Source organism: Mytilus edulis, chromosome 5, assembly GCF_963676685.1.
Source record: "Mytilus edulis chromosome 5, xbMytEdul2.2, whole genome shotgun sequence".
Classification (NCBI taxonomy): Eukaryota; Metazoa; Mollusca; class Bivalvia; order Mytilida; family Mytilidae; genus Mytilus; species Mytilus edulis.
This window is the reverse complement of record NC_092348.1, coordinates 50,559,960-50,581,125: the sequence shown is the minus strand read 5'-3', so window position 1 is coordinate 50,581,125 and position 21,166 is coordinate 50,559,960.

The window sequence follows — 21,166 nt, the reverse complement described above, 5'->3', positions numbered from 1 at the left end:
GATACCAGATGAACAGCAAACTCATAAATGGAAAATAAACTTACAATTCCATGACTAAAACTGAAAAAGACATGCATACAAATAAAAGTACACTAGAAACAACATAGAAAACTAAAGACTGAGCAACACGAACCCCACCAAAACAGGTGATCTCAGTGCTCCGGATGGGTAAGCAGATCCTGCTCTACAAATGGCATTAATTAACAATGTTTGTACATGTAGTATCCAGGTCTTTTTTCTGAAACATTTAGCTTTATGATCAATTGCTAATTAAATGGATGTTAACACAGCAAGATTACTATCCCTTATTCTAGATTTTTGTTGCAGTCAACACAAACTCTTTAAATGTTCATAAATAGCTTCACTGAGTTACATTTGTATCTTGGTTTTATTGTAACACAGTCAATCATTTATCCATTATATATTTTTTTTAAATTAGCAGCTATACATGTACATTGTAGGTTCTGTTTTCTAATTAGGTCTTTCCACCTTTCCGTGGAAAGACCTATTGATTTTGTTCTGATTATTATTTTTTTTTTCTTCCGCCTAATTTTTTTTCTTGCGTAATTTTGTTGTTTCAAAAGATGTCGCTTAGATATTTGGAATATGATATCGTATAGTTTATACGCTTTAAAACTGACAACCGCGCAGTAAGAGTTATCTCCCCAAACACTGTTTTTCTTGTGGCCACTACTCCTTTGCAACCGTAAAAGATTACGACAAATTTATTTTACCAAATTGCTCGTTACATCTTCAGGATTCGGAGTTTAGTTTTAACCGAAGCTATCCTGATACTCCATATGAGAGTTATTCCCCCCTTATGTATTTGATATAAGTGATTTGCATTTCTAACTGGTAAACCATAAGTGATAGAGACCTAGGGTCTTTTAATTTGAGATCCTTGGTCCAAAAAAAATGAAAATTAGGTCAAGGTCAAGGGTCAAGGTCATATTCTATATTTTTTATTTTGGCTTATTTTTACTTATTTTCAAAACCTTATAACATATCTACATCTTATTTTCACTAAATTGTTAGTTGCAACATGCCGTTACTTATAAATTTTTGTTGAAAGGGTGCGTAAACAATAAATAGGAGTTTTTGCCCATCTTATATTTAAAATTATGCGTAAAGTCATATAACTCATTAACCATACATAATAAAGACCTAGGGTCTTTTGATTTGAGATCCTTGGTTTATGACCTTGAAATTGAGGTCAAGGTCATAGGTAATTTGCACGTTCTAGATTTTGACCTTTGCTTTAAATTCATATTTATATATTATATTAAGCCATAGGAACTGACATTTTAGATTGATTTTTAATATTTTGATAATAAAATAGATCTTCACTTGTGGAAAGACCTTCAATTGTTCTTTGAACAATTGGTTTTTAATTATTAAATGGTTCATTGTAAATATTACAATGTATTATATGTAGATAGCCATTTGCTAATGATGGTATTTTTGTTAATTGAATATCACAACATTTGGATAGTTTTTCAACTGTTAGGTTTTTTTTACTTTGTTCTGGATTTAATACTTTGGATACCACTGGTTTAGCAATGAGAACATTTTGCACTATACATATAGAACACAACTACCATATGAATGTGTCGGTCCTTTGTAAGAAACCTGTAAAACAGGCCTTGTAATTTTTTGGTGTATATCTTGATTTCCCGATTGTACATTGATGTGGCCATTAGTTTTCTTGTATATATTGTTTAACATTTGACATTTCATGGCTATTTCTAACTGATTTATGTATAGTTTTTTTCTGATTGTAAAAATGTTGTATGGTTATAAGCTTTATTTCTTTTTCATCATTTTGTCTAGAGCTGGTGTCTGATTTATACCAATCATACCTCCCTTTTCTTTTTTTATGAATAATGACAACAATTTGGTTTTAATTTTCATTTATGTATGCCTATGTACATGTAACAATATAAAACAGTATATATACATGTATAATCTCATTCCATCATTAATATTGGTCATTGTCGGTATATATTTATCTTTAAGTTTAACAATGTACTGTGAAAGAGCTATCTTTTAACAGATACTTAGTATATAATGGTTATTGTGAAACCACTGATTCAAAGGACAAGTTTCACTTATTGCCCAAAATAGCCTAAACTATATAAAACTACAAAAAGTTCTCAATTTGGTTCGTAATTTGGGTCTATTTCAAAAGTCTTAACACTCAATAAATCAGTTCTTTTCATAAAAGTACATTTTATGTTCCAAATTTGTCAAAATGTGATGATTTTGGGCAATTTTCAGACCTGAAAGCTTTAAGCCTTTAGGAATAAAGATTTGGCTGCTACCTACATGTACCATCCAAAATGTTTTGTAACCAAAAGAATCCAAATCTGATATATATAATTCATCAATATAAAAACGTTTTAGATCTTGGATGGCAGCCAAGTTTAATTATGCCAAAAACAATTAAAGTTTTACCATAGTTATCTGTGGTATAATTTTCACAATTATTCAATGGTTTTGTTGTGTCTGATTTTCGAATAGAAAAATAAAGATGGCAAGACTTGAACGATGCCGCCTAATTTTATTAAGTAACATATGAACAACAGAGTCAGTGTGGGGCCACTAAGCTAAACTGCCCGCTTTGCACCAGCCAATATAAATGAATGCCTAGGGTGGGAATTGAACCCACATACACCAACTCTGTTGTCCCTATATTTTTTTTAAAAATAAACAAAAAATTGTCAAGAACAAATTTAAAAATATAGCGCTCATAGGTTTGTCTCAATAAAGATTTGCTTAGTTTGCTCATGCAGTATCCCAATATTGCTCTCAATAGTATAAATAGGCTCATGTGTGCTCAAATAACCATTTAGATTAGTCTCAATATTGATATATATCTAACTCAATTGAGTAGATCTAGCTCAAATTTTACTCAACATATAACTGATCATATTTGCTCAATTTAAGATCTCATGGGTGCTCATAGATAAAGTTAACTGATTGTATTTCTCATAGATACATTTTGTATAACTAATCATATTTGCTCAATTCAAGTTTTCATATGCACATATGCATGTACAAATGTATGTGTGAACAAATGTCTAATATAAGTTACTAAAATTTGACATGGATATGGTTACACATTTAAATTAAATAATGCTGTAGAGAATGATAAGCACACTCCAAGTATGTCATCAAATTATCATATAATTTTGGCGATACATGTCATATACATGTATGGTCAAAATAATACAATACTACAAGCTAAGGAAGACTTAAAAAACAGGACAGTTAATCTATATTTATATCTCCAAAACTGTAAGGTTTCTCCCAATATATCTATAGTAATTCAGTAAATGTGATTAACCCAAATTGTGACATTTCAGTGTAAAGTAAGACTCTTGATTTTACGAGCAAGAGTCTTTATACACTCAAAAACAGGGTTGGCAAAGTATTACCCGCCCGGGAATTCCCGGGTGGGAAAACCCGGGTTTTCCCGGGCTGGGCAATACTCTCAGAAATGGGGAATCCTGGGCAATACTGGGCAATATGATTTTTTACAAAATAGTAAAGTCTTGGTGTATTTTCATAGTATTACAGCTAAATATATACTTTTTATACAGATAACCATTGACAGTCATTTCTAAAAGAATGAAAAATTCAATTTCATTCCCTTCTATATAGACAAAATACAAGATTTGCACATTTAAGGAAACCTTGTTAATTACCAAGCATTGTTTCAATATTAATCCACACTTTGAAAGAAAAAAAAATATTGCAATGTTTTAGTGAATTGTTCATTTCAAATGTTATACATTCATATTGCTAAATAAACACCCTAAGGGGTCATGCCATTAACACATATAGAATTGAAAAGGCTGATTATTGTAACATAAACAAATCTGCATTCTAATCTGAATAATTATTTACTAATTAGTGACAGTACATTTGTACATAGACATTATGTAAATATAATTTTTCTTACATGTACATTTAATTGTTAATCCTTAATAGGAGTTATATTTATTTAAAAAACACAATTTTTGCTTTATATTTACAGTTTTACCAATCCAAACAAACAAAAAAGGTTATATATATATCTTGAATGTATAACATTTGTGTTTTATCACTGAATACTCTATAAAATTCAGACCAGTATTTTATATTACCCAGTATTGCCCAGTATTACCCACTAAAACCCAGTAAAACCCGGGTTTTCCCAGTATTTCCCACTGGGCTGGGCAATACTCATAAAACCCGGGTTTTTGCCAACCCTGCTCAAAAAGAGTCCAACTCTATAGGAAGAAGAAAAAGTCTTCTCTGAATATTATATAAACAATAAATTCAACCAATAATTATATATTAGAATTACTTACATAGACATAGTCAGAGTCATTACAAATTCCGCGTATTTTCCAGTCAAGGGGACATATTGAATGCAACAAACTAAGTCGGGGAGCGAAAATCCGAAACAGTATCTTAAAAAACAGAAAATAGTTCCGTGTGTGTGTCCAAGTGATCAATCTACTTGTTATTTACGAAGAAAAGAAATTTAACTCAAAAAATTGTTGAGATCTTTATAAAAACAAATTGTTGTTATAAAAAATACACAAATAGTAACCTTATATTTAAAGGCCTTGAAGGTTCTTGTTACTCCTACCCAATCTGCTGGTATTTTCAAAATGGCTGCGGGGGACGTGACCTGATAATTTATTTTAATATTTAATATGACAGATTAAATTTTCCTGGTTTTGCTACGTTAATATTATAGACAAATATATGCTACAAACGGTTTAAAAAGGTTACTCCAAATCAAATAATTGAAATATAATTACCTTTCTGTGTATAAATGTGTGAATTGATTTCCTCTCGATTTTCTACACACTCGCTCTTGTCCTCTTGCGCACTCGTGGTATTCATCCGCAACAACAATTTTTTAATATTGAAGATCGTTTGATTAAAATACATATATTTCTAACGACAAAACATTTTCATATTATAAATTTTGCATTAAGAAAAATTTAAAAAACTGAGTATCCATTGAAAACATGAATTTAAAAGAAGTGATACGGAATTTTATTCTGCACTATATAGGTCCGCGGGTCTATAATGTCGGTTATTATTCCAAAACTAATTATATATGCATCTGTTTGATCTTTGCGCGAATTGAAAAGTAGGCGATGGCAATACACCCGAGGCCCCTCAGGGGCCTCTGATGTAAAAATACAACTTTTTTTCAAGTATTGACTGAACCATGAAAATGAGGCCAAGGACAATGAACATGTGACTGACGGAAATTTCGTAGCATGAGGCATCTATATACAAATAAGAAGCCTCCAGGTCTCCCACCTTCTAAAATATTAAGATTTAAAGTAGTAAGCTAACGCCACCTCCGCCGCCGGATCACTATCCCAATGTTGAGCTTTCTGCGACAAATTAAGTCGCAAGCTCGACAAAAAAAAAATTTATAAGATAACTTATAAAGCAGTGGCAGATTCAGAAATATACATAAGTGGGGGTCCACTGACTGCCAAGAGAGGGCCCGCTCATGTCATGCTTCAGTAATTCCCTATATATATATTATCAACAACACTGATTTTCCCCAAAAAAAGGGGGGCGGGCCCCCTCTTAATCTGCCACTGTAAAGAAAATAATATGACATATCTTGTAAAATATAAGAGATATCCGTTATAATTTATATGAGATATCAGTCTTATTAATTAGATATAAGAAGATGTGGTACGAGTGCCAATGAGACAACTCTAAATCCAAGACACAATTTGTAAAAGTAAACTGCCATTATCGGTCAAATTACTCGCATAAAAAGGTTGGTGTTTCATCCACTTGACCCCTTGCTCAATCCTTTTCATATCTTAATGAATAAGATGTGTTTAAAATCAAATCCACTTGACCCCCCTTTTTTCTGGATCCGCTACTGCGCTATAGGATTACAAGTTCGTATTTCTCTGATACCACCATCACATTATGGTTTCTTCCTTCGATTCTGGTACTGAATCAAACAATAAAATAAGATTTAGGTTCAGATGATCATGACTGTATCGATTAATCTCATCTACACACTTCAATTGAGAATGGAAATGGGGAATATGTCAATGATACAACATCCCAACAAAATCAGAACACAGCCGAAGGCCACCAGCAAGAAAGTTCCGCACACGGAGGTGGGCTTCAGATGACACATAAACAAAATTATGTTCTAGTTCAGTGAAAAAGGACGTCACATTGAACTCCAAAACATATAAATTAACTAAAATTATAAAGCAAAAACCACACAAGGTTAACAAATGCCAGAGGCTCCTGACTTAGGAAAGACGCTAAATGCGGCGGGGTTGAACATGTTTTGTGAGATCTCAACCCTACCCCTAATACACATAGTAAAACTCAGTCTAAAAGAGGTAGTCAAGATACAGTGAACTATAATTATGCTATTAATATATCGATCTAGTGAACAAAACATGTATCTTATGTTATACATTTAGGGCATGTAGATATACCCGTTATCATTAGTATCAGTTTCGACTTTGTTACTGGATATGACAAGTTGAACTCAACTGTGCTTATCAGTGGTTTAATATATAGGGTGGATAAATATTTTGTGTCTAAACATAGTTAACAAAACTTTAGACTCGACACACAAGTTTAAATTCTGGGACTGTGTTGCTCGTGTAAAAAGAAATTAAAAAAACCGGTCAATACCCTATAAAGTTTGATGATACAAATATGTGGTTTAATCAATACAACCCAGATAATATATTGTAACCTTCCATTTTATAGGAAGAAATTTATCTGTGTTTAGCCTGAAATACTGACGCCTTCCTTAAATGCACGCATGGTCTCCTACATAAACTTGAATTTAGTAAATTGTCATAATTTAAAGAGCTACTGAAATACTTAAGTAGTATTAAGGACATCCATAAATCGAATCGAATTCATAGTATCCACAAATTATTGAAAATCTATTGAAATGATTCAAGACCTCTGAATATTTTGATTTCAGGATGTCTTTAATAATTAGAAATATCCTGAAATCGAAATCGAATTATCATGGAGGTCCTCAATGATTTGTGGATATCGTGAATTCGAATTTCGAATGTCCTGAAATATTTCAGAAGCTACATAATGTTGACTCAATCCGAGCTGCATAGTTTTGGAATACTTTGGCGAAATGGGATTTTTTCTTTAAAAAATCATAACACCCCGCCCCCTCTTTTTTGAAGTTAAATGGTTGCTCCCTAAATGATTTGTGGTATTACATTTTTTTAAAATCCTTCCAGTGCACGTTTGTTTACATTCTTTCATCGCTGTTTACCCCTCGCGCTTACGCTGTGCGTTTTGCAAAATTGTAACAAGAGGTCGTATTTAAGGTCAGTGCATACAGGAACATAAGGTCAGTGCATACAGGAACATATCGGCGAATGAGTGTACGGGAAGACAATATTTCAATAGCAGTACATTTATGAAGATTCTAATAATGAGAAAGATTTTCGTAAAAGGTCAAAAACACTTGTTTTATAGTAAACATGAGCCATACAAATCATAAAACATACTAAAAAAAATTGATTATGGAATTTGAAGTTTCATATTACTCTATGAATATATATATATATATTTTCAAAAGATCATTCAAGATAAAATGTTGTGTAAAGCAATTGGAAAAACAAAAAACGCCTATATTTTTGTCTCGACTGGTACGAAAGTGGCAGTATGCGAGATATGGGTATTACAACACGTTTACAATGTAAACTAGTTGTTTAAAGCTTCATATTTCAAAAGTTAGTAGCATCCGGGTCTACTACCTTTGGCTTGTGTTCAGTGACTTTAAAATGAAAAAAAATAAAAACTTTTTTTCTTTAATAAGCTAAATGCTCGCTTATTAGGTTTATTGAATAAATGCACATTTTTACCTATATGGGTTGAAGGCATACATAAATCAACATAATAATTTTACAATACATCATAAAAAAACCCAACAAAAGAACAAAACATTATATACATATATGTATCTATCATGCAGTTGTTGAGTCCACCCTCCTCAGAGATAGTCATAAGTTAACTAAATTTGGTACAAGGGTTCCTTTCAACGTCTATATATGTCCGTGAGACAGGGTTCGCATAACCTAGACCTTATTCATGGATCAGTGATCAAAGGTTAAAGTTATCTCAGATTCCATAAGCAATATGGCAACTTCATTTTGGTGTATGGAATGATTATCAAGTGTACATCATTGGCGAAGCTGGGTCATATTTACGTGTACGCCCGAACCTTGGCGAGGGGTCTGAGGGGGTGACAAACCGCTCAATGCCACAACCCCCCTGCTGGTAGTGGGTTCGAAGGGACGGAGCCCCCGAAAGCGATCGAGTTATCGAGAATGACATACCATTCCTGTCAGTAAAAAATCATTGATAGTAACATACTTTTGAATCTAAATGGTATTTTATTATGTTTAATTTTGAGAACTTATTCATCGTGTTAATTGGAAGCTAACGGACATTGGTTTTAGAGAAAACGTTCAAACCAATATTACTTTCAAAGTGTTTAAAGTCGTGAGCACCTTTAAAGGAACATGAAAAAAATATTTCTTAGAGATGCAATATAAAAAAATTCTGGAAAACGATTTCTTTCCACAAGAAGTGAATCAATTTACCAGTCTTTTCCAGGAATTTAAAAAAAATAAAAAATTTTCTTTATTATATTTTCTTGATCTGGAATTTAACGTGTGCCAATATATCACATTTTATGAAGGTTTATAAATTGAGCATGTAAAACAATTAATTGCGCAAAGAAAAGTCCAGCTATCAGTAAAGAACAGAAAAATGAACGAAAACAGATGCTTTCAAAATGTGGCTTTAGACATTAATCATAGAAAAAACTTCTTCCAAATTTTCATAAAATTCGATGAAGGTTCGACAAGTAGTTAATGTAAATAAGAAATAAAAAAAATAAGCCCAAACTGTGACCACTTATTAATTGCAGAAAGAAATACCCTTTATCCGTAAAATGTGGAGAAAATTAAAGAAATAATTGCATTATTATATTGCACTGGATACTCTTTTGATCATAAACAGTTTTTTTAACAGAGAGTCATTCAAAAAAACTTTGTCCACATTCGGAACCTAAATATTGACGGCGCTGACGACGCTATGTCTCGCTTTTGCGACATAAGTCACATGCTCGACAACAATGCAAACCGCATATCGAATCTCAGCAGATAATGAATTGCTTTAAATATAAGAAAAGTTCGCAGAATTCACAGTAGATTCAGACTTTTACAGAAAATTGGAACAAATATATGAAATGAACTATTTGATTTAAGTAAATTTAGTCCCTTTTTATTGAAAATTACAATCCATTGAAGAGAGAAGCACAAGGCTGATGTGCTTTCGACCAGTTTTTCTTATTATATTTAGATAAAAAAAAATAAAAATTCAAAATTCAAGTGTACGCCCGGGCGTTTTGACGTAAACGTAGCTTCGCGCATGTACATTTCCGTCTCGCAGGATTCATCTGAACTCGACCACATGTTAATGGTTCATTGGTTAATGTTTAGTTTTTGTGGTTTGGTCTACTAGTATTTCTCAGATATTAAAAGCAAATGATCAATTGAATTTAGCGCATTGAACATTTTAAAGGTGTACACGTCTGTCTGACATGGTCCATATGACCCTGACCTCATGTTCATGGTATATTGATATAGTGATTTTGTCAGTTCATCAGATAAATAATAGGCCAACTACATTTGATGTGTTAAGTACTCGTTAGGTGTACATCTCTGCCTTGCAGGTTCATTTGACCTTGGTCTCATTTTCATGAATTATTGTAAGTACTGAACAGCGGATGACCGCAAGTTCTGGTTATAAGCACTTGTCTCAGAAAAAAATCACATCTCTATACCTGAAAGTTGGGTATAGACAAGTTAGACAGAAATAAAATATTACACTGAGTCAATCATCATTGGTAACTTACTGTTGCTGATTTCATCATTGGAACTTACTGTTGCTGACTTCTTCATTTGTAATTTATTGTTTCAAACTTCACCATTAGTAACTAACAATTGCTGACTTATTCAATGGTAACTTACTTTTACAGACTTCGCCATTTGGAAACTCACTAGTCCAACTTCATCGTAGGGAACTTATGCTGTTGCTGACTTCATTGTTGGTAACTTGCCATTGCTGACTTCTTCATTGGTAACTTGCCATTGCTGACTTCTTCATTGGTAATTCACTGTTGCTGACTTCCTCATTGTTGCTGACTCTATCATTGGTAACTTACTGTTGCTGACTCTATCATTGGTAACTTACTATTGCTGACTTTAACATTGGTAACTTACTATTGCTGACTCTATCATTGGTAACTTACTATTGCTGACTTTAACATTGGTAACTTACTATTGCTGACTCTATCATTGGTAACTTACTATTGCTGACTCTATCATTGGTAACTTACTGTTGCTGACTCTAACATTGGTAACTTACTATTGCTGACTTTAACATTGGTAACTTACTGTTGCTGAATATCATTGATTACTAATTGTTGCTGACTCTATCATTGATTACTAATTGTTGCTGACTCTATCATTGATTACTTATTGTTGCTGATTTCATCATTGGTAACTTACTATTGCTGATTTCTTCATTGGTAACTTACTGTTGCTGATTTCATCATTGGTAACTTACTGTTGCTGACTCTATCATTGATTACTTATTGTTGCTGATTTCATCATTGGTAACTTACTATTGCTGATTTCTTCATTGGTAACTTACTATTGCTGACTTCATCAGTGGTAACTTACAGTTGCTGACTTTATCATTGGTACCCAAATGTTGCTGATTTCATCATTAGTAACTTACTCTTGATTTTATCATTGGTAACTCACTGTTGCTGATCTGATTTCATCATTGGTAACTTACTATTGCTGATTTCATCATTGGTAACTCACTATTTCTGACTTCATCATTGGTAACTTACTATTGCTGACTTTATCATTGATTACTTATTGTTGTTGATTTCTTTATTGGTAACGTACTGTTGCTGATATCTTCATTGGTAACTTACTATAGCTGACTTTTTCTTTCGTAACTTACTGCAGCTGACTTTAATTGGTAACTTACTGCTGCTGATTTTTTCATTGGTAACTTAACTTACTATTGCTGACTTCTTCCTGGGTAACTAACTATTGCTGATTTCATCATTGGTAACTTACTATTGCTGATTTCATTATTGGTAACTTACTGTTGCTGATTTCATCATTGGTACCTTAATGTTGCTGATTTCATCATTGGTAACTTACTGTTGCTGATTTCATCATTGGTAACTTACTATTGCTGATTTCATTATTGGTAACTTACTATTGCTGATTTCATCATTGGTAACTTACTGTTGCTGATTTCATTATTGGTAACTTACTATTGCTGATTTCATCATTGGTAACTTACTGTTGCTGATTTCATTATTGGTAACTTACTGTTGCTGATTTCATCATTGGTAACTTAATGTTGCTGATTTCATCAATGGTAACTTACTGTTGCTGACTTTATCATTGGTAACTTACTATTGCTGACTTCTTCATTTGCAACTTTCTGTTGCTGACTTCTTCATTTGTAACTTACTATTGCTGACTTCTTCCTGGGTAACTAACTATTGCTGACTTCATCATTGGTAACTTACTATTGCTGATTTCATTATTGGTAACTTACTGTTGCTGATTTCATCATTGGTACCTTAATGTTGCTGATTTCATCAATGGTAACTTACTGTTGCTGACTTTATCATTGGTAACTTACTATTGCTGACTTCTTCATTTGCAACTTTCTGTTGCTGACTTCTTCATTTGTAACTTACTATTACTGACTTTATCATTGGTAACTTACTGTTGCTGACTCTATCATTAGTAACGTACTGTTGCTGATTTGTTCATTTGTAACTTACTATTACTGACTTCTTTATTGGTAACTTACTATTGCTGACTTCATCATTGGTAACTTACTATTGCTGACTTCATCAGTGGTAACTTAGTGTTGCTGACTTTATCATTGGTACCCTAATGTTGCTGACTTCATCATTAGTAACTTACTCTTGATTTCATCATTGGTAACTCACTGTTGCTGATCCGATTTCATCATTGGTAACTTACTATTGCTGATTTCATCATTGGTAACTTACTGTTGCTGATTTCATCATTGGTAACTTACTATTGCTGATTTCATCATTGGTAACTTACTATTGCTGACTTCATCAGTGGCAACTTACTGTTGCTGACTTTATCATTGGTACCCTAATGTTGCTGACTTCATCATTAGTAACTTACTCTTGATTTCATCATTGGTAACTTACTATTGCTGATTTCATCATTGGTAACTTACTGTTGCTGATTTCATCATTGGTAACTTACTGTTGCTGATTTCATCATTGGTAACTTACTATTACTGATTTCATCATTGGTAACTTACTGTTGCTGATTTCATCATTGGTAACTTACTATGGCTGATTTCATCATTGGTAACTTACTGTTGCTGATTTCATCATTGGTAACTTACTATTGCTGACTTCTTCATTGGTAACTTACTGTTGCTGATTTCATCATTGGTAACTTACTGTTGCTGATTTCATCATTGGTAACTTACTATTGCTGATTTCATCATTGGTAACTTACTTTTGCTGACTTCATCATTGGTAACTTACTATTGCTGACTTCATCAGTGGCAACTTACTGTTGCTGACTTTATCATTGGTACCCTAATGTTGCTGACTTCATCATTAGTAACTTACTCTTGATTTCATCATTGGTAACTTACTATTGCTGATTTCATCATTTGTAACTTACTGTTGCTGATTTCATCATTGGTAACTTACTATTGCTGACTTCATCATTGGTGACTTACTGTTGCTGATTTCATCATTGGTAACTTACTGTTGCTGACTTTTTCTTTGGTAACTTACTATTGCTGACTTCATCATTGGTAACTTACTATTGCTGACTTCTTCATTGGTAACTTTCTGTTGCTGACTTCTTCATTGGTAACTTACTGTTGCTGATTTCATCATTGGTAACTTACTGTTGCTGACTCTATCATTGGTACCTTATTGTTGCTGACTTAATCATTGGTAACTTACTGTTGTTGACGTCTTCATTGGTAACTTTCTATTGCTGACTTCTTTATTGGTAACTTACTGTTGCTGACTTCTTCTTTGGTAACTTACTGTTGCTGACTTCTCTTCTTGGTAAATTCCTTTTGCTGACTTCTTTATTGGTAACTTGCCATATCTGACTTCTTCATTGGTAATTAGCCATTGCTGACTTCTTCTTTGGTAATTTACTGTTGCTGACTTCATCATAGGTACCTTACTGTTGCTGACTTCGTCATTGGTAATTTATTATCGCCAACCTCTTCACTTGTAAATTGCCATTGCTGACTTTATCATTGGTAACTTACTATTGCTGACTTCATCAGTGGTAACTTACTGTTGCTGACTTTATCATTGGTACCCTAATGTTGCTGATTTCATCATTAGTAACGTACTCTTGCTTTCATCATTGGTAACTCACTGTTGCTAATCTGATTTCATCATTGGTAACTTACTATTGCTGATTTCATCATTGGTAACTTACTGTTGCTGATTTCATCATTGGTAACTTACTGTTGCTGACTCTATCATTGGTAACTTACTGTTGCTGACTTCATCATTGGTAACTTACTGTTGCTGACTTCATCATTGGTAACTTACTGTTGCTGACTCTATCATTGGTAACTTACTGTTGCTGACTTCTTCATTGGTACCTTTCTGTTGCTGATTTCATCATTGGTAACTTACTGTTGCTGATTTCATCATTGGTAACTTACTATTGCTGACTTCATCATTGGTGACTTACTGTTGCTGATTTCATCATTGGTAACTTACTGTTGCTGACTTTTTCATTGGTACCCTAATGTTGCTGACTTCATCATTAGTAACTTACTCTTGATTTCATCATTGGTAACTTACTATTGCTGATTTCATCATTTGTAACTTACTGTTGCTGATTTCATCATTGGTAACTTACTATTGCTGACTTCATCATTGGTGACTTACTGTTGCTGATTTCATCATTGGTAACTTACTGTTGCTGATTTCATTGGTAACTTACTATTGCTGACTTCATCATTGGTAACTTACTATTGCTGACTTCTTCATTGGTAACTTTCTGTTGCTGATTTCATCATTGGTACCTTAATGTTGCTGATTTCATCATTGGTAACTTACTGTTGCTGATTTCATCATTGGTAACTTACTGTTGCTGACTCTATCATTGGTACCTTATTGTTGCTGACTTAATCATTGGTAACTTACTGTTGTTGACGTCTTCATTGGTAACTTTCTATTGCTGACTTCTTTATTGGTAACTTACTGTTGCTGACTTCTTCTTTGGTAACTTACTGTTGCTGACTTCTCTTCTTGGTAAATTCCTTTTGCTGACTTCTTTATTGGTAACTTGCCATATCTGACTTCTTCATTGGTAATTAGCCATTGCTGACTTCTTCTTTGGTAATTTACTGTTGCTGACTTCATCATAGGTACCTTACTGTTGCTGACTTCGTCATTGGTAATTTATTATCGCCAACCTCTTCACTTGTAAATTGCCATTGCTGACTTTATCATTGGTAACTTACTATTGCTGACTTCATCAGTGGTAACTTACTGTTGCTGACTTTATCATTGGTACCCTAATGTTGCTGATTTCATCATTAGTAACGTACTCTTGCTTTCATCATTGGTAACTCACTGTTGCTAATCTGATTTCATCATTGGTAACTTACTATTGCTGATTTCATCATTGGTAACTTACTGTTGCTGATTTCATCATTGGTAACTTACTGTTGCTGACTCTATCATTGGTAACTTACTGTTGCTGACTTCATCATTGGTAACTTACTGTTGCTGACTTCATCATTGGTAACTTACTGTTGCTGACTCTATCATTGGTAACTTACTGTTGCTGACTTCTTCATTGGTACCTTTCTGTTGCTGATTTCATCATTGGTAACTTACTGTTGCTGATTTCATCATTGGTGACTTACTGTTGCTGACTTTTTCATTGGTAACTTACTATTGCTGACTTCATCATTGGTAACTTACTATTGCTGACTTCTTCATTGGTAACTTTCTGTTGCTGATTTCATCATTGGTACCTTAATGTTGCTGATTTCATCATTGGTAACTTACTGTTGCTGATTTCATCATTGGTAACTTACTGTTGCTGACTCTATCATTGGTAACTTACTGTTGCTGACTTAATCATTGGTAACTTACTGTTGTTGACGTCTTCATTGGTAACTTTCTATTGCTGACTTCTTTATTGGTAACTTACTGTTGCTGACTTCTTTGGTAACTTACTGTTGCTGACTTCTCTTACTGTTGCTGATCTGATTTCATCATTGGTAACTTACTATTGCTGATTTCAACATTGGTAACTTACTGTTGCTGATTTCATCATTGGTAACTTACTGTTGCTGACTTCATCATTGGTACCTTAATGTTGCTGATTCTATCATTGGTAACTTACTATTGCTGACTTTTCATTGGTAACTTACTGTTGCTGATTTCATAATTGGTAACTTACTGTTGCTGACATTATCATTGGTAACTTACTGTTGCTGACTTCATCATTGGTAACTTACTGTTGCTGACTTTATTATTGATAACTTACTATTGCTGACTATTTCATTGGCAACTCTCTGTTGCTTTTTTATCATTGGTACCTTAATGTTGCTGATTTCATCATTGGTGACTTACTGTTGCTGACTTTTTCATTGGTAACTTAATATTGCTGACTTCATCATTGGTAATTTTCTGTTGCTGATTTCATCATTGGTAACTTACTATTGCTGACTTCTTCATTGGCAAATTTCTGTTGCTGACTTATAAGTACCCAGCCACGTCCACATTGGTAACTTACTGTTACTTCTGACTTCTACATTGGTAACTTACTGTTGCTGACTTCATCATTGGTACCTTTCTGTTGCTGATTTCATCATTGGTAACTTACTGTTGCTGATTTCATCATTGGTAACTTACTGTTGCTGATTTCATCATTGATGACTTACTGTTGCTGACTTTTTCATTGGTAACTTACTATTGCTGACTTCATCATTAATAACTTACTATTGCTGACTTCTTCATTGGTAACTTTCTGTTGACTTCTCTTCTTGGTAAATTCCTTTTGCTGACTTCTTTATTGGTAACTTGCCATATCTGACTTCTTCATTGGTAATTAGCCATTGCTGACTTCTTCTTTGGTAATTTACCATTGCTGACTTCATCATAGGTACCTTACTGTTGCTGACTTCGTCATTGGTAATTTATTATCGCCAACCTCTTCACTTGTAAATTGCCATTGCTGACTTTATCATTGGTAACTTACTATTGCTGACTTCATCAGTGGTAACTTACTGTTGCTGACTTTATCATTGGTACCCTAATGTTGCTGATTTCATCATTGTAACGTACTCTTGCTTTCATCATTGGTAACTCACTGTTGCTAATCTGATTTCATCATTGGTAACTTACTGTTGCTGATTTCATCATTGGTAACTTACTATTGCTGATTTCATCATTGGTAACTTACTGTTGCTGACTCTATCATTGGTAACTTACTGTTGCTGACTTCATCATTGGTAACTTACTATTGCTGACTTCATCAGTGGTAACTTACAGTTGCTGACTTTATCATTGGTACCCAAATGTTGCTGATTTCATCATTAGTAACTTACTCTTGATTTTATCATTGGTAACTCACTGTTGCTGATCTGATTTCATCATTGGTAACTTACTATTGCTGATTTCAACATTGGTAACTTACTGTTGCTGATTTCATCATTGGTAACGTACTATTGCTGACTTCCTCATTGGTACCTTAATGTTGCTGATTCTATCATTGGTAACTTACTATTGCTGACTTTTCATTTGTAACTTACTGTTGCTGATTTCATAATTGGTAACTTAGTGTTGCTGACATTATCATTGGTAACTTACTGTTGCTGACTTCATCATTGGTAACTTACTGTTGCTGACTTTATTATTGATAACTTACCATTGCTGACTATTTCATTGGCAACTTTCTGTTGCTGATTTCATCATTGGTACCTTAATGTTGCTGATTTCATCATTGGTGACTTACTGTTGCTGACTTTTTCATTGGTAACTTAATATTGCTGACTTCATCATTGGTAATTTTCTGTTGCTGATTTCATCATTGGTAACTTACTATTGCTGACTTCTTCATTGGCAAATTTCAGTTGCTGACTTATAAGTACCCGGCCACGTCCACATTGGTAACTTACTGTTGCTTCTGACTTCTACATTGTTAAAAAGTATCACAAAAATACTGAACTTAGAGGAAGATCACTGTTGCTGACTTCTTCATTGGTACCTTACTGTTGCTGATTTCATCATTGGTACCTACATGTTGCTTACTTTATCATTGGTACCTTACTGTTGCTGACTTCATCATTGGTAACTTACTGTTGCTGACTTCATCATTGGCAACTTTCTGTTGCTGATTTAATCAATGGTAACTTACTATTGCTGATTTCATCATTGGTAACTTACTGTTGCTGACTTTATCATTGGTAACTTACTGTTGCTGACTCTATCATTGGTAACTTACTGTTGCTGACTTCATCATTGGTAACTTACTATTGCTGACTTCATCATTGGCAACTTTCTGTTGCTGATTTAATCAATGGTAACTTACTATTGCAGATTTCATCATTGGTAACTTACTGTTGCTGACTTTATCATTGGTAACTTACTGTTGTTGACGTCTTCATTGGTAACTTACTATTGCTGACTTCTTTATTGGTAACTTACTGTTGCTGACTTCTTCTTTGGTAACTTACTGTTGCTGACTTCTCTTCTTGGTAAATTCCTTTTGCTGACTTCTTTATTGGTAACTTGCCATATCTGACTTCTTCATTGGTAATTAGCCATTGCTGACTTTTTCTTTGGTAATTTACCATTGCTGACTTCATCATAGGTACCTTACTGTTGCTGACTTCGTCATTGGTAATTTATTATCGCCAACCTCTTCACTTGTAAATTGCCATTGCTGACTTTATCATTGGTAACTTACTATTGCTGACTTCATCAGTGGTAACTTACTGTTGCTGACTTTATCATTGGTACCCTAATGTTGCTGATTTCATCATTAGTAACGTACTCTTGCTTTCATCATTGGTAACTCCCTGTTGCTAATCTGATTTCATCATTGGTAACTTACTATTGCTGATTTCATCATTGGTAACTTACTGTTGCTGATTTCATCATTGGTAACTTACTATTGCTGACTTCATCAGTGGTAACTTACTGTTGCTGATTTCATCATTGGTAACTTACTATTGCTGATTTCATCATTGGTAACTTACTGTTGCTGATTTCATCATTGGTAACTTACTGTTGCTGATTTCATCATTGGTAACTTACTATTGCTGATTTCATCATTGGTAACTTACTGTTGCTGATTTCATCATTGGTAACTTACTATTGCTGATTTCATCATTGGTAACTTACTGTTGCTGATTTCATCATTGGTAACTTACTATTGCTGACTTCATCAGTGGTAACTTACTATTGCTGACTTCATCAGTGGTAACTTACAGTTGCTGACTTTATCATTGGTACCCTAATGTTGCTGATTTCATCATTAGTAACGTACTCTTGCTTTCATCATTGGTAACTCACTGTTGCTAATCTGATTTCATCATTGGTAACTTACTATTGCTGATTTCATCATTGGTAACTTACTGTTGCTGATTTCATCATTGGTAACTTACTATTGCTGATTTCATCATTGGTAACTTACTGTTGCTGATTTCAACATTGGTAACTTACTGTTGCTGATTTCATCATTGGTAACGTACTATTGCTGACTTCATCATTGGTACCTTAATGTTGCTGATTCTATCATTGGTAACTTACTATTGCTGACTTTTCATTTGTAACTTACTGTTGCTGATTTCATAATTGGTAACTTAGTGTTGCTGACATTATCATTGGTAACTTACTGTTGTTGACTTCATCATTGGTAACTTACTGTTGCTGACTTTATTATTGATAACTTACCATTGCTGACTATTTCATTGGCAACTTTCTGTTGCTGATTTCATCATTGGTACCTTAATGTTGCTGATTTCATCATTGGTGACTTACTGTTGCTGACTTTTTCATTGGTAACTTAATATTGCGGACTTCATCATTGGTAATTTTCTGTTGCTGATTTCATCATTGGTAACTTACTATTGCTGACTTCTTCATTGGCAAATTTCAGTTGCTGACTTATAAGTACCCGGCCACGTCCACATTGGTAACTTACTGTTGCTTCTGACTTCTACATTGTTAAAAAGTAAAATCACAAAAATACTGAACTTAGAGGAAGATCACTGTTGCTGACTTCTTCATTGGTACCTTACTGTTGCTGATTTCATCATTGGTACCTACATGTTGCTTACTTTATCATTGGTACCTTACTGTTGCTGACTTCATCATTGGTAACTTACTGTTGCTGACTTCATCATTGGCAACTTTCTGTTGCTGATTTAATCAATGGTAACTTACTATTGCTGATTTCATCATTGGTAACTTACTGTTGCTGACTTTATCATTGGTAACTTACTGTTGCTGACTCTATCATTGGTAACTTACTGTTGCTGACTTCATCATTGGTAACTTACTATTGCTGACTTCATCATTGGCAACTTTCTGTTGCTGATTTAATCAATGGTAACTTACTATTGCTGATTTCATCATTGGTAACTTACTGTTGCTGACTTTATCATTGGTAACTTACTGTTGTTGACGTCTTCATTGGTAACTTACTATTGCTGACTTCTTTATTGGTAACTTACTGTTGCTGACTTCTTCTTTGGTAACTTACTGTTGCTGACTTCTCTTCTTGGTAAATTCCTTTTGCTGACTTCTTTATTGGTAACTTGCCATATCTGACTTCTTCATTGGTAATTAGCCATTGCTGACTTCTTCTTTGGTAATTTACCATTGCTGACTTCATCATAGGTACCTTACTGTTGCTGACTTCGTCATTGGTAATTTATTATCGCCAACCTCTTCACTTGTAAATTGCCATTGCTGACTTTATCATTGGTAACTTACTATTGCTGACTTCATCAGTGGTAACTTACTGTTGCTGACTTTATCATTGGTACCCTAATGTTGCTGATTTCATCATTAGTAACGTACTCTTGCTTTCATCATTGGTAACTCACTGTTGCTAATCTGATTTCATCATTGGTAACTTACTATTGCTGATTTCATCATTGGTAACTTACTGTTGCTGATTTCATCATTGGTAACTTACTATTGCTGATTTCATCATTGGTAACTTACTGTTGCTGATTTCATCATTGGTAACTTACTATTGCTGACTTCATCAGTGGTAACTTACTATTGCTGACTTCATCAGTGGTAACTTACAGTTGCTGACTTTATCATTGGTACCCTAATGTTGCTGATTTCATCATTAGTAACTTACTCTTGATTTTATCATTGGTAACTCACTGTTGCTGATCTGATTTCATCATTGGTAACTTACTATTGCTGATTTCAACATTGGTAACTTACTGTTGCTGATTTCATCATTGGTAACGTACTATTGCTGACTTCATCATTGGTACCTTAATGTTGCTGATTCTATCATTGGTAACTTACTATTGCTGACTTTTCATTTGTAACTTACTATTGCTGACTTCATCAGTGGTAACTTACTGTTGCTGATTTCATAATTGGTAACTTAGTGTTGCTGACATTATCATTGGTAACTTACTGTTGCTGACTTCATCATTGGTAACTTACTGTTGCTGACTTTATTATTGATAACTTACCATTGCTGACTATTTCATTGGCAACTTTCTGTTGCTGATTTCATCATTGGTACCTTAATGTTGCTGATTTCATCATTGGTGACTTACTGTTGCTGACTTTTTCATTGGTAACTTAATATTGCTGACTTCATCATTGGTAATTTTCTGTTGCTGATTTCATCATTGGTAACTTACTATTGCTGACTTCTTCATTGGCAAATTTCTGTTGCTGACTTATAAGTACCCGGCCACGTCCACATTGGTAACTTACTGTTGCTTCTGACTTCTACATTGTTAAAAAGTAAAATCACAAAAA